This window comes from Bombus vosnesenskii, unplaced genomic scaffold (assembly GCF_011952255.1).
Source record: "Bombus vosnesenskii isolate JDL3184/JDL3185 unplaced genomic scaffold, Bvos_JDL3184-5_v1.1 scf7180000016281, whole genome shotgun sequence".
NCBI classification, from domain to species: domain Eukaryota; kingdom Metazoa; phylum Arthropoda; class Insecta; order Hymenoptera; family Apidae; genus Bombus; species Bombus vosnesenskii.
In genome coordinates this window covers 409,563-425,926 of record NW_022884350.1, presented here as the reverse complement: position 1 = coordinate 425,926, position 16,364 = coordinate 409,563, and the positions used below count along the sequence as shown (strand labels likewise).

The following is a 16,364-nucleotide window of genomic DNA, read 5'->3' as shown; positions in this document are numbered from 1 at the left end:
CCATCGAATATTTACACTGCTTCTATACTATTGTCAAATATTTTGAAACCTTTTAAAACTGAATATATCGTGCATGTGAAACGTTGCTTGATTTCATCGTAGTTTATGGCGATGATCTACGATCTACAGCGCAGGATAGAACGCAATAACGGGCGCTGTAGAGTCTGTTAAAATTCGTTGATCGAAGATTAATCTCGTCGTTATCATACTGTCAAACAAATTGGTCGAGCATGAAGTAAATGTTCGCTTGACATTCAAATCTGCAGAAACAGCTTGCGAAATAATTAAAAACTACGAGTTCCCTCTGGCACAAAATATGTACGCATATAAAACGAGTAAATGTATGAAGTGAAAATATTAGTTTAAAATTATGCTCTTTCGTGTATGTATTTTCTTTGCTGAAATTATTATCTTAGTAAAACCATATTTTATTTTTTAGCCGTTCAAAAATCATATTGATCAATCGCATACGTCAAAAAGTAAAGAAAAGCGATGGCTTTACAAATATTATTTAAACTTATAAAATGTGCTATTTATTAATTATAAAATTTGACAATTTACGCTATCTTCTCGGATTCATAGCAGAATCAAGTTATTTATTTTTTGAGAATTAAATACTAATTTTGACAAAACCGAGAATGTTACAAAAAGTGGAGCTGGTTTCACTAGTTTGGAATTAATTTAGCTTCTGAGAGACTCTCGTATTATATTCGCAAATATGATACGTTCCGAGTAATACAATATTTATAAAAGTACATTTATTTGGAATTTTGTGGATCGTACACCGTGCCTTCGTAAGTTACTAATGAAATGTATTTATTTTCGCTGAAGCTGGTGGCAACTTTTGGTAGAAAGTTACGCTATGTCTTCTTTACAAACCAAGAACCGTTTTCATTATCATCGGTTCATAATCGGTTCATTCATCATCGATTAATAATTAATAAAGAATAATCTCTTCACATAGACTAATCGAATGCGATGGAGCTTCATCCAAGCCGTATCCTCCTTTTTAATTTCTGCCTGCCTGATCTCTATACCCCATCTCTCTAAATGCATCCCATTTCCCGTAAAGAGCTGCAATGTCTTCGATCTACTTGATCGCCGTCAGAACATTCGCTTTATCTCCCTCGGCAACAACAACGACGAGGGCGATGACTACGACGGCGAGATCGACGTCGACCAAGAGGACAAGGAGGAGAAGAACGACAGCGACGACGACGACGACGATGTCGGCGAAGAAAGAGGACGATAACGGGGATCACGTGCCGTGTCGGGCTTGTGAGAAACAGCCATATCGATCGGGCATTGCGCATGGAACTCGTGAACATTTCAAATCATCGTGGACGAACAACCCTGGCCGAGTCTATCTTCCTCCCTCGCCCTACGTTTCTCTCGCTTTTCCAGCTCGTCTCTTTCCCTCACTTTCTCTTCTCCGTCCCTCTCCCCGCTCATTGCAACTCGTTCTTCCGCTTCCTCAACCGCTTAATTTCTCCGCCCTCTCGCTCACTCTGGCCGGCTCTTTCGTTAGCGAGAAAGGAAAGTTGCGACAGGGTTAGCCGGTTAACAATGCGCCAAACTCTGCGAGACCCATTGTGCGTTATTGCAAAACTTTTCTCTGCACTAACCTCTGAACGCTCTTCCTTGCCTCAACCCTTTTCGCGCGTCACGAGAAGTGGCGAACCCGACGACGTCGACGACCACCGACGTTGCTCCTCGAACCGAGAGTTATTAGACCGCCGTTCTAACGGCGTCGCGACACCGCGCGCCGCGTCGGCAAGACGCGACAAACTCAGCAGTCGTCTTGCGCCTCGCGATTCCCGCGTTCCGTTTTTATCGCGCCATCTCCGCACTCGTGCTGCCACTCCCGCCGATTCGTTTTCCAACGACAGACGTCGCGGGAAAGAACGTTCGACGAGTAGGAGGAATACGATTAACTCCATAAGCATAGAAAAGGTGGCTGAGTTTCGTGGCACGTTTAATGGAAACGCCAGCTGAATGCCTTACAGATTGATAATATCGCGTATCTGCGATATATCGGGTTCTAAACGATCGTGAAAAATTTAGATTTTATTTGCGTAATAAGTACGGGATGAAGCTGCGATAAGCATAGAATAAAGTTGCGATAAATATTTATGTATCATATTTTGTCTGGACAAAATGTGATGTAAGGTATAAATTGTCTCAGAATGACGTTAATGTATTAGGTTGTCCAAAAAGTTTCTTTCGTTTCAATAAGGTGATAATAGATGAACAACAATTTCTGTTTTATATTATTTTATTGAATTAGGTATGATGCATTTCGTTCTATTTCTGTTATTATGTTCGTACATAATTCAATAAACTAATATAAAACAACAAACATTGTGCGTCTATTATTTCCGTATAAAACGAAAGAAACTTTTTGGACAACCTAATACAAGGACTTTCAATTTTTTATTCTGTTATGTATTATTATTATATTATATATTATGTTATATCGTATTATTATTACATTATAAGGAAAATCCAGATTTTTCTTAGTATTTTAATCGAGAATATAATTTCAAAAATATGTGTGCAAAACCCTATGGCTGGATTGCTAATATTAACTTATTTATTCTATTTGAGAGGCTTTTATATAAATAATTATTATTGGCACACAAAACTTTCAACGCGTTTTTATCAAATCTATGTTTTCTAACACGACGTTCATGATATTTTGAAATCTGCTCGACCAATTGACTCAAAATTTTGTATGCACCTTCAGCGCATGTACCGCTATAGCCTCAACTCGAATGAACTCGGTCCTTTCTTTTTTCTATTTTTCCAAGCCGCCAAAAGTTGAAAAAAAGATGAGAAAAATTGATGATAAATCTTCGTAATACTGTTATCTTCTCAATTATCAAATTTTTTCTTTCTTTCTGGTACCTGCTATAGCCAAACCAATTTTAATTAACAATCTGTTTGAAGTTTTTATTTTGGATAAGTAGATCGGCCGGAGTCATAGACACCATGAGACACCATGCGTAGATGTAAAGCGCCGACATATGTAAAGCGCCGACATATAATACAGCATGGCTACGTCGTACCGCCGCGTATCGGTACCTTTGCCTAACGTACCATTACAAAAATTCATGTTTATTGTGAATAATGTACTTAAAATCTGTATTTTCTGGACTCAATAAATTCCTTTGTAAAAAAAAAAAAAATCATGCGTAGGATAAAAATTGGTCACCAATTTTGATTCTCTCACGACAAAAAAACAAAAAGGAAGTAACAAATGTTATTAAAGTATGTAAAAATGTAGCCTGAAAGTTTGGCTGCAAAAAGTGTCAAAGTTTCTTTGCAAACCAATTGGCTAAACAGCCTTGAACACGTGTTGTACGCCAGAATACATTCCTAAAAGTCATTTACGAGATAAAAAAATTAGCAATTACGTATCGATGCCATGATACGTTATAGTTTGTACGGCGATATCAATCATATGTTTAATATGTTTCTCACGATATAAAAATGTTTAAAAATAATCAACACTATCGAATCAAAGATGAAAGATTGTTAATGAAGAAAAGAGTACATAACAGAATTAATTTTTACGTCTTACTATTCTTATAAATTTGGTCGAAATTACCTACGTGTAGAACATCTGCGATACGATCGAACACTAAAAATCTGCATCGAAACAGTTTTAAATGCATTTGTCTATGTATCGCGCTTGCTTGTCGCTAGCTCGCATGACATCGAAATTGGAGGAAAAATAGAACTCCGTAAAACGTCAACAGAGAATACAAGAAGCAATTTGAACGTTCGATGGAATCCTAAACAACGTAGATTTAGGTCCTAGTAGATGGAAACAAGCGCCGGTGCGCTGCATAGTAAAATGATTTGCTCTGCAGCACGGAATAAGTGACGGTGAAATAACATGGAAACGAATGGACGAAGAATAGAAGCGAACAGTATCATTGGAAGTAAACACGTCGGACAAAATATTTTCGCGCTCGTGTTTGCACGTTATACTACGAAAGCGTATAACCGAATGAGAAAAACAGCCGATGAGATACGCGTCGCCGATCCGCAAATATTTCCAAGTTCTCCAGAGAAATAAAATGGCGAATATCCATCGCACGTGTTCATTCTCGTTTTCCTACCTTTTTCCCCAGATTTTTTCCCTTTCTTTCCCTTTACTGTTTCGTTACTCATACGATTGACCGATTTCATAACACGCACGCCTCTAAAACAAAATTTGCATTTTACGCTGCCACTTGCGATTAAATCGTAGCGTATAGCGCACACATTGCTGCTTTTACGACAGATTGACATCGAGAAGACTTCGAGTCGAAATGAAAATATGGCCATAGAGAGAATTTAAGAAAATAAGAAAATAAGTGGTGATTTCGATTCTCTTTAAGTACGATTCTCGTCAAGTGTATTTTAAGATAATAAAAAAATAAGAACAGACAATATTTGCTAAGACAGTGTGTAAATCGCTAATAAGATCGCGGATAACTGGTCACCTTACGATCGCGTCCGTTTATTTATACTGGTCGGGGGAGAGCCGGAAAATTTGAATTCGTCTTCGTTTGACGGTTGCACGTAGCGGCGACATTGTTTTGCCCGGAGTTTATTTATTATTACATTATGTGTATCCTAACGATATTGATACTCCGAGGCAAAACAACAACATGATTTAAATTGTCCCCTAGCTCATGTGCCGCTACAGAGGAGGACTCCTACATATGTGTGTGACGAAAAGAATTTGCTATGGGAGCATTGTTTTGAATAACAGAAATATAATGATAAAAGAAAATAACAATGCAAAACTTGAATAAAAAAGCGACCATTTTGATAATACGATTAAAGACTAGATACGTCCGTCAAAAGTTAACAGAGATAGTTCCGCATTTTTATTACAAATAGAAATGATAAAAGAAAATAACAATGCAAAACTTGAATAAAAAAGCGACCATTTTGATAATACGATTAAAGACTAGATACGTACGTCAAGAGTTAGCAGAGATAGTTCCACATTTTTATTACAAATAGAAATATTTATTACAAAATATTACGATATTAATGAGTAATATTGTCACCTTGAAAGTTTTACGTAAATAAACATTGTATTATATATATAGACCTGTAAATTTAAACTGTGATGTATGCCAAATAACCTCCGTGTAATAGACATGTACAATAAATGTTATTATATTAAATTATGCTGTCTATTATGTTGTTTCAATAAAAGATCAGAACTATTTAGATAGACACTTGTTAAATAGCGCCAGTGTTATAAATTATAAATTGCATAGAGGAAAATTCAGTGACATTAAGTAAAATAATTTCTCATTAATAGTTCACTTATACAATTTATAATATACAATAGACTAGACAATAAACAAAATCACTTAGACAGTCACATTTATGGTTCAATCAAATTTATGAACAAAAGATCAGAACTATTTAGATAGACCCCTTGTACATAGCGCCAATGTCATAGATTATAAACTTCATAGAGAAAAATTCACTGATATTAAGTAAAATTATTTCTCATTAATAATTTACTTACACAATTTATAATATACAATAGACTAGACAATAAACAAAATCACTTAGACAATCACATTTATGGGTCAATCAAATTTATGACCAAAAGATCAGAACTATTTAGATAGACACCTTTTAGATAGTGCCAATGTCATAGATTATAAACTTCATAGAGAAAAATTCACTGACATTAAGTAAAATTATTTCTCATTAATAATTCACTTATACAATACACAATATACAATAGACTCGACAATAAACAAAATCACTCAGACAATTATATTCCAGACAAGATTGATCCTTTGAAGTATTGAAAATTGTCTGAACAAACTTTGAATTTTGCCAAGAATGTTAATGGAGGAATCTGTCGAGGATTGAAATCGGAATCAATCGACAGTAATTGAGAATAGAAAATCGAATAGAGTAGAATGAAGAAACATGTACGAAGCTACGAATAGAGATATGATAAGTATGATGATACAAAAGAACGGAGGACGAAGAGAAGTATGAAAGATTTTTTGAAAAAGTATTTAAATGAAAGATATTTCAGATTTCTAATATAACGAATCCTACACTACGTTACAAAATATTATACACGTTATTGTTCTGTTATTAACTTCTGAATATTAATTGAAAAGTGGTTGCTCTCAACATGAGACAAAAGTTTACAGACACAGTAAAAGAAATACGTAGTTACGAGAAGAGTTTCACGGGTTTGTTGACTCGTAACTATACTTATAACTTGTAACTTGCAAAAGAGTGCAGAAGCCCTTTTTCAACCTGCAAACCGCAACCAGCCGCGCGACTAACGATTAACATTCGTTCTTTCGACGATATTATTAACTTCTATCTTGAATTTCTTTATTATTTCTAAAATCGGAGATTTTCACATTATCCTTGCAACGATAAAATAATTTAGCTTCCTTTGTAATACACAAATAAATAATTTTCAATATTTGTGCAAAGATTTCGAAAGATTGTTATATTTTCTACTTATCATGTAGTTCACGAATCGATTGCCTTTAATTTATCGAAATATTGATCGTAGTGAGTTAAAATATATGTCTCACTGGACCATTGTTATAGTAAAATTTAAATACGTCACGTAAGTTCATATCTGTTTCACTTTTTAATAAGCTTCACATACGAGTGTTTAATATATCGAAACAATTAGTTTCTTGTTATTACGAACATGTTATATCAACATCTTTTATGTATTTACGAGACATTTAAAATCGCGACAATACGCAACATGCATATTTTTAATATGCAAAAAGTACATGAAATATCCAAAATACAATAGTTGATGTAATATTTAATAGGCGAAACAAATTCCTTTTTAAATATCATTTTCTATTCGTATTTATGTTAAATAAATTTGCATAAATATCTGAAGGCCACTCGTTATATTGCTACATTAAACGGTTTATTGTTCGTGTGGAATGTCTCGTTGCGATGACTATAGTGTGACTGATGTGACATTTAAACAGCGAACGTTGGCGATTCAATGATGTAAAATTATACTCGTAATTTGCAAATTATTTGTATTATACTGTAACGTCGTGCAATAGCGATAAATAACTCCCCGATTTTCTAATCAGAGAAAGCCGAATGCCAGCGTGAAATTCGTAGCCCCTTTGTCATTAACATTGATCGTTTAAATGGTTAAATATAATATTTCCGATAGAAAGATACACGGAATAAATCACAGACCAAGATATGCACGTACAGTAGAGTAAATTGCAGCAATCTAGAAATTGCGATCTTATATGATTAATGTGCAGAATGCATGCATTATGAACTCGTAGTTAAGTGAAAATGTCAGATAATTTAATTGTTATCGCGCAAAGTTTCTAAAACGATGTAGAATAAGTCGACATACTTTGCACCAATTCCGTAAGAAGCTACTTTTTTATTTTCATTATTTTCACCATTTCTAGTATATAGTAACAATCTATATAATATGCAATACTTTCCACTTATTACAAAAAATAAATGAAAACCGAAAAGAAAAATAAACGTTAACAACATAAGCGTGGCAATTAAGAAAATGGCACGAGAAATTGGACCGGGAATTTCATATTTCTATGCAATTTTATATTTCTACGAATGGAATTAAACAAATGGAACCTATATAATGACGAGATCGAAATTTGTTCTTTCTAAAAACACTTTGAAATATGCAAAGTAAAGTACTTGTTATTATTTCTCTACGTATCACGTGCTTCTATACGTCTTTGCGCTTTTAACTTTTCCATGAATGAGTGAACATCCGCTGTCTCAGAGCTTCTCTCGGGCTATGGATACGATTCCAAGAGCCGAAAATCAGCCTACGACGATCGAAAAATTCTTCGCCCAAGCAAATGCGATAGGAACTCGTCGTGGCTTTCAGCGGTAACACGCTCGTTTCTCGAACACCGATAAAAGCCGGACGACTTTTAATGTCCGTATCAGTAGGAATCCAAACGTAGTTGGCGCGGAAATAACCGAAAATTGCTTCTCGTTCGACGAATTAATGCCAGAGTCGACAAAATTAACGTCCCCGCAGGATATTAATTTCGTCGTTTTCGTCGAGAAAAGAGGAAAGAAAATATTCCTTGCCGTTCGCCCGACGAACGAAGACTCGTTAAATGGACATGCTTCGAATACTCCGCCGCGGGAATCGCGCATCGTTAACCAACAATTTCTGACTTCACGCGGTCAATCGTCCTCTCCATTGAGAAAAGCATTCCCATTCTCGCGGCAGCGTCTATTATTATACACGCGGCTGACTAATTGTCTACGTGAAAATTACCGAGAAAGGAGACGACGAGTCACATTCTCCATTTTTCTTTCTTATCTTTTTTTCTATAGAGAAAGAGTTTCAAAATCCAGTATGTTCTCTACTAATCCTCGGATGGCGAATGCTTCTGCAGCGACGCCGAGGGCAGGTGCAGGGTCTGTATGACCCATAGAGGAAGATAGCTTCCCTCGTAGTGTTAAGGTGGAAATTCTAGTTCGAAGTATCATAGGCGTGTATGTATAATAATTATTAATGTCTTTATTATTATATTTTTTGTTAGTATATTGCGTTACCATATCGAAGCGGTTAATGTACATAAAATTGTTGTTCGTATTGCATATAAATTTATTACGTTCTTCTCGTGTTATAGTGTACTTTTTGTCGTTTGCTTACGTTCCCTATGTTCGTTGTACAGATATAGACGTAGTACAGATATACATATACAATCGAACAAGTATTTATCCAAATAAGAATTTGTTCGACAGTTTTTTTATTCATGCAAGAATTTATCTGAATAAAAATTTAACGGAACAACTGATTCGATTAAGGATTTATTCGCATAAAATGATATATTACATATAGATATTTACGTGTTGCGTAATACATCGAGGATGGCCATGGTACTGAACGTGAGATATATTTTCAAGCTACATTGTCTAGTTGTTGTAACATTGGCTTTCATAACTAGCTTTTATCGGATACCAAGTTGGAAAGTTTATTTCTGTTTGGTAAATTAATTATTATATTATTATATTATTATGGTACTCTATATACTTGTACAAAATTAAATGGCAACGAACCATTATTCGTATTATTATTCGAACAATTCCGTGGCCATTATTCGAATAAATATAGAAAATAATTCGTTACGGATAACGAATAATTGTTTCGCGGATGCGAATTTATACCGATAATCAACTTGGACAGATATTTATTCGAAATAATTGGCGCAGCGTCCAACTCTGACACAGCTTGATCAAAATATTCGGATGATTACGATAACGTAGCTACTCGCGTACTTGGATCGTAGAGAGCGGCAAAGACACGAACGGCAAACGTCATCTCCCGAAGCGATAGAATTCTCGCGAACGCCAACGCACAAACGAAAATGAAGTTTATCCTTAGCAGCGGGATCCATACGAACGATAACTGCGAACGGGACCTTTTTCATCATAAGACATCCCGTTTCTGCGAATATGAACGAGAATTGCATTTCCTTTATCGCGTGCTCGAGCAAAAGCCAGACGGTGCCGGCTCAATATTCACGCTCGATCGAAAACTCCTCCCGTTTAATGCGTCTACGAGCAAATCGGGAACGTTATTCCACAGATTGCTTATGCGAGTGTCTGCATAGTCGCGGGACAACGCGTTTTTCCTTCAATTTTCCAGTAACCACGTTAAACGCAAAACGCCAAGCCGAGAGAAACTTTGTTTCCGAGCGGAGGATGGAAACTCGCTTGAGTGCGTTAAGGTTGCATTTCCATTTGGTGGCATCGTCCAAAGCACGAACAATACCGACGAAACCAGCGCGATGCGAATATTCGTTACAATAACAACGGAATGTAACAAGAATATTTACGTAACAGCGCGTTTTAATCAGCTTCGTTTAATTCAACAAAGAAATATCTGCCACAAAACCCTGATATCTCGTTAGTCTTATTGGAAGTAGCCATATCGTTCCACTTTAATACGGCTGAACTGAGGAATTTTAACGCCGGTATCGAGGAAGGTATTTTCATACAAACGCGTGCACGCTCTGCTTTCTATTACAACCGAGAAAATGTCTGATTTTTCTCCACGGAATGGTACGCGAGAAAAAATTGTCCGCTCTTTGAAAAAAGGAGAAGGTTTCCAAACGTGAAATTGAAATGCGTTTGGGACACGGACAAATTACGCAAACAAAGAATTAATTCGCTAAAAGATAAAACGTGGCATAAGGTTTCGATACGACAGCATGTGGTTTGCATAAATTTAGTGCTTTAAGTATGTTTTTATATTTTTATTCGAAACGGAGGTTTTATCTTTCGTTATCGAGGAAATATTGAAATAACCATTTTGGGCGACAACTGTTGCCCAAACATATTTTGGACGAACGGAGTTCTAATTCTAATTAAGCTGGAAAAATAATAAATAGACTGAAGAATTTTCCTATTATCTGACTATTATTCCTATTATTACTCCTTCCTATTATTATTTGACTTCAGTAGTCGATAGCCCACAGGAAGAAAAACTAATTCGAAGATAATTCCAGCAACATCGTTTACCTTTAATTGTAAGAAATTGTAACTTGCGCGCATGTGTGATTTATAATGTCATAATTAAAATTTGCAATTGAAATCAGCGTGGATGTTGAATACCTATATGCGCGATTTCTTCTCGCAATGTGATTTTTTCCCCAGTACAGAAGTCCGTTACGAACGATATTGGCAGAAAATAACCGAGCAACGTTTATATTTCATGGAAAGCTTTGTTCAAGGAAACTACATGAAATAAAAATACATCGTTGCTCAACGGTATGGGTTCATTTATTTTACGAGAAGGGAATCCTTTAATGGAAAAAAACGTGATTACATGTCTTTGCGACTATTAAAAATCAAGCAAGATGGCCAATAATGAATTTCTCGTATCTTTATTATAAACCTTCTTAACATCCATTGCGTGCATTTAAATATAGGAAATCAATTTGTAGCAATTATTAATCTGCGGCAAACTTAATTTAATTTTATTATCCTATAGGAAATTTCTTCTTTTTCAATGAGATTGCGTGTTATGGCTACTAAATATCAAGCAAGATGGCCAATAATGAATTTGTCGTATCTTTATTATAAACCTTCTCAACATCCGTTGCGTGCATTTAAATATAGGAAATCAATTTGTAGCAATTATTAACCTGTAGGAAATTTAATTTTATTAATCTACAGGAAATTTTTTCTCCTTCAATGTGACTTACGTTTGCGAATGCGTTTGATAATTTACAATAAAATAAAATATAATTGACGTTTTTGTATCATAAGACGAAAGCTACAAAGAAATCACAACGAAATGACAGATGCGACGTTTGTTAGGGGTAGTGAAAATTGAAATGCAAGGCCTGAAAATTGAATTGAAGATTCAATCAAAATTGATTGATTGTCGTCTTTTATTCTTCTCGGGAGAAAGGACTGTGTTCGATCATCTGTAGTAAACTTTACTTTTTTCTTTTTTCCCCCGAACAATTTACAAGTTTCCTCACATTATGAATAAAATTCTAGCCAAGAGCGTTATATAAAACACAGACATTTTATAATCGCGCTTTACCAACGGCTACCAACGACATTACAAACGGGATCGCATTTAATCATCGCACGAGCATACGCTTTGTCGCAGGAACGTTCAAAATTTCCCTGTGGACCGCGGTGTCGAGTGATTATTGCTTTCATAAAATGTGTACGTCGTCTACTATAACAGACTATCACGGACGAAAATGTAAAAACTGTAAAAACTACCGCCGCGTACAACTCCGAGACATTTCAGCTTTATGCATAGATAGTGTACCGCCGCAACAGCCACTAGTCGCGAATGAAAGATGTATGCAAATCTAACCATCGTACGCGCTGAAAAATTCTATGCATTCCTGAACGATCGCGATGTTCGCGAGTTCTTTCGCCACTGCCTTTGTCTTTATTAAAATCTCTTATTGATTCGAAACGATCAGGTGTCGGATGGGCTCGACAGCGTTACTTTCCCATGACGAACGATGGGTGTCGTGAAATAACGTGGAGTTACGTAAAATGGAGTTTGCGTGTTTCATTGGAATTCAAAAGAAAATGAACTCCGTGGAATTTAAAAATATATCGATCAATTCTAGTATTGATATAAAACTAACTCAATTTCGATACCTTTCATCAAATTCGACGCAATGTTTCAATCTCTTGATCGGGAACGCGTCACGAATTTTTGAACGTGACATAACGCCGATAATAAAATTGTAGGACGACTCTTCAACGATCCTCAAATTTTCCCGCTTTTCAGATGACGACGCATTCCAGCACTCGGAAGCGAGAGTTGTAACACTACAGAAGAAATGTATGAAAAATAGTGATGGTGGAATGAAAATTTATCTACAAAATTTACCTACAAAAATAATCTTCGTTAAGGTTGTATTTTTATTACTAAAATTCTGTTTAGTAACATTAATAGAGAAGAAACATGTTAATATTTTCTGTTACTAAGATTTTGTCTAGTAACATTAATAGAGATGAAGAATAGTGATATTTCCAAGTATTCCATTATTTCTTCTATGGTTAATGAATGAATATTCAGTTCAAGCTACACATTGCTATGGACTATAGCAATCTAATTTGGTTTGTCCTTGTTTCATCCTGAAAACAATTTTCGTCGCAAGATTTACGATTTTGTTCTGTTACGATTAGAGATAACATCCACAACAATTGTACAATACGATGAACAAAAATATTGGAATAAATAAAATATTGGAATCTATTAGAAAAAATGCAGATGCTAATGTTGCTTCATTTTAATTGAGCAATTTTCAAATCGAGTTCGAGACATTAATGCAAAACTCGGGCAAGTTCACATTTTCGAAAAATTCCACTTGTTGAGGTTTTATAAGAATTTTTTTATCTTTGGGAAGAAGAATGGGCTATGTCCAGAACTCGCCTGGCTTTTGTTCTAAAATGTAACGTCAATGGTGACGTTAATCTGTCAGCCAACGTGTTTCAAACGTTCAGTAAACCTACTCTGTTAATCGCGTGTCTTTCTTCTCGTCGATTCGAAACGTCTTCGGACGAACAAGAATCACGTCAATCATGGGGAAGTAAATTCGTGTCAATGAGAGAAGATCTCAGTGATTTATTTAGGAAAATCAAGGAAGAATAAACATGCGAGAAAACAAAATATTTCATTTCAAATTGTCGACATTATGATGCAGGTACCAGGCAAATGGAAATATCGAAAATGATTTGCCAGGTACATTTTTCAAAAATATAAAGAGTATCGTTATATCATTTGTCACACTAGTGTCTTACTAAGTCCAAAATTTCAGCGTGATTGCTTGAACTAGTCGTAATTAATTCAGTTACGTCGAATGCCCCGCAATTTCTAAGATCAGGACTTGCCCGGTTTTTTCATCAAGACCTTCAATTCGGATCTCGTTCAATTGCTCCATAAATTCACCGCCAAGGGTTGTATTAAAAAAGGAACACGCTGTGTGCGTTTACGTCATAAACACGACGTACCTCTAACACTTTCGCTGAATTATGCATCATGATGTACGAGGATATATTATTTTCGATATTGCGTGCAGGTGCACGAGGGCATCTATCACGAATAAACTGTCTGAGTATCCACGAATACGCTGGAAATTTAATTACGAAGGTTTATTACGAGAGGAATGTTTGGCGAAATTTCACATACAGGTAAAGACAGATTAAATGTCAAAGGGAAAATGAACGTATTGAATTGGCGCACAGCTAGTGAGTATTATCGATTAAACGGAAATCAAGAGATTCGCGAAAGTTTCGGGGAATGCGAATAAGTTGCTTATGAATCGAGATTGAAACCCGAATCGAATCGCGTTTTAATTAAAAACAACGAACCTTGCTTGATGATATCCAATACGATCTTAATATCGCCGATAACAAATGGGAAAATCAGATCATTCGAAACGTGATAATACACTGAAATTATTCGTCATAAACATAACTTGATACTCTGACCATGCACTAACGTCGCTATATATATATATTCACGAACAAAATTCTATAGCAGATAAATAAGATTAACGTGAATATAATACACGTCATCATTCATAAATATTGAGATATCGATTTAATTGATTTTTAATGACAATACATTTCGATCGAATATGATATAAAGCATTTGGGTGATACAAAATATCGAACAATTAATAATTAGAAGGAACACTTACTATCTTTTTATGAATTATAAATTTACATTATCAAGAAACATATGCAGGGTGGTTGGTAACTGGTGGTACAAGCGGAAAGGGGGTGATTCTACGCGAAAAAAGAAGTCGAAAATATAGAATAAAAATTTTTCGTTTGAGCCTTTGTGTTCGAGAAAACCGACTTTGAATTTTCGCTCGGTACGCGTGCGGTACGTTGTAACGGATCTCACTGTAGATCGTTGGCTCGATGGAAAAATAAAAAAAAAATTTTTTTTTAATTTTTTATTCTATATTTTCGACTTCTTTTTCGCGTAGAATCATCCCCTTTCCGCTTGTACCACCAGTTACCAACCACCCTGTATAATATAGTACGTATCTCATCCCCCTCATTTTCATGTTTTTTCCATTTTCGATATGAATTTCGATTCGGATTTTTCGATAGTTTTGCGTTTTCGAGTAATTGTTCGTAAGAAATAGATTCGTATTGTTCACTGGCACGAAGCTTGAAAATCCTGCCAACTATGCTACAAGTTCAACAAATATGTAAACTTGTTCAGAAAGCGCTATCAGCGTTGCGTCTTTTCGACAGCATACACGTTACGGCACACCGCTGATGCCTGTTGCACAAGTTTTAGTTTCTAAGCTTTTGATCTTGCCAGAACTATGCGGATAAACTGTTTCACTCTCATACATATACAAGCTGACGGCCGCACAAACTTTTATTATCATGTTCCTATTAGTTTGCATTTACATGTGTAGATTTGTTTGTGAACGTAAATAAACATATGTAATACATCTTGCAGTCACAAAATTATATACATAATAAATTAATTACATAGAAAAGTAAGTTTATTCTTTTTACAAGAACTGTTACAGGATTTGAAAATTAAGCTAACATCGTGAATGATTATAAACTCAATCCCATTTTCACATTTTTCATAATATTGAAACAAAAATTGGCAAAATCTTTTATATAATTTCATATTATAATATAACATTTACAATTGAAGATACAAAAAACTCAAGTTTCCTTCTTTCGAAGCTATTAAATTTTCTCTTAAAATAGTGCACCTGTTTATAAAAAAATATAAACTCAATGTTAATGACGTTACCTTTTCGTTCAGTATTTAGCCGGATTTCTCTTTATTTTTGATTACTTTCATTAATCTGTTAGCTACACTATCCACTAACTTATTTAAAGTTTCCTTTCGAATACTCTTTTACTTTATTCTCTTTTTGAGGTCCAACGATATTTTTTTATAGGTGGCTTCTCCTGATCGTGGAGTTTTCTCGCTAGAATTCCCCATGGGTTATCGATCGAGTTCAAATCAGGACTCAGTGCTGGCCATCGTAATAATTCTATACCGAAATCTCGAAACCACTTTCTTGTAGTGGTAGTTGTATAAATAGGAACATTGTCTTGCTAAAAAATTGTCCTTTTGTCTTTCCTATTTCCGTTACGAAAGGCAATAATCTGCCATGTAACATCTCCTCACATTCTATAACGTTAAATTTATTCTTTACGAAAACAATTTTCTTTAACGTGTCCAGGCAAGATCAATAGTTTCTTGGAAATGTAGAAAAATTAACGCGCCAAATGTGTTCGAATCTACAATTATTCGCAGCGTTGTATCTGTATGGACACGTTTTGTCGATTCGTATTAATAATATACGAATGTTACTGAAATATATGAATCGATGACAAACTAATGATCGGAGACAACATTTACTATCTAGATTGTGGAATCAAGAGACGTATGTATATCGTATGAAATACGATTTGTTCATCGGAAGCGTAATTAATGGTATACTAAAATTAAATCGACATTCATTCAAGTGTTACAATTAATTATGATGGTCTCTTTGTCCAGGTAGAATACGTATATTCATTCAGATATTTGAATATTTCTCAATATTATGATATTCATGAAATATCACTAATTTATATTATAAGGAAATAATAATATTTTTTAAATCAATTATCTCGCTAGGCATCGAATATATCTTAAACCTAAATTGAAAATAAAACCAGAAGAAAAATCTTGTACATTTCACAGTAAATAGTAAAATTAGATACAAATTAACTTGGTATGTTCAAATGTTTAAGAATTAATTTAGTGTATTATTACTTGTTTATATATCGTTTACATGTTT

The 16,364-nt window shown here is 34.9% G+C and overlaps 1 protein-coding gene across 1 annotated transcript in view; it reads right to left on the bottom strand.

Annotated features, from left to right (window-relative positions):
• LOC117242932 (cadherin-87A) overlaps nt 1-16,364 on the bottom strand; it is a 539,676-nt gene that overhangs the window by 335,661 nt on the left and 187,651 nt on the right. The window lies entirely within an intron of this gene.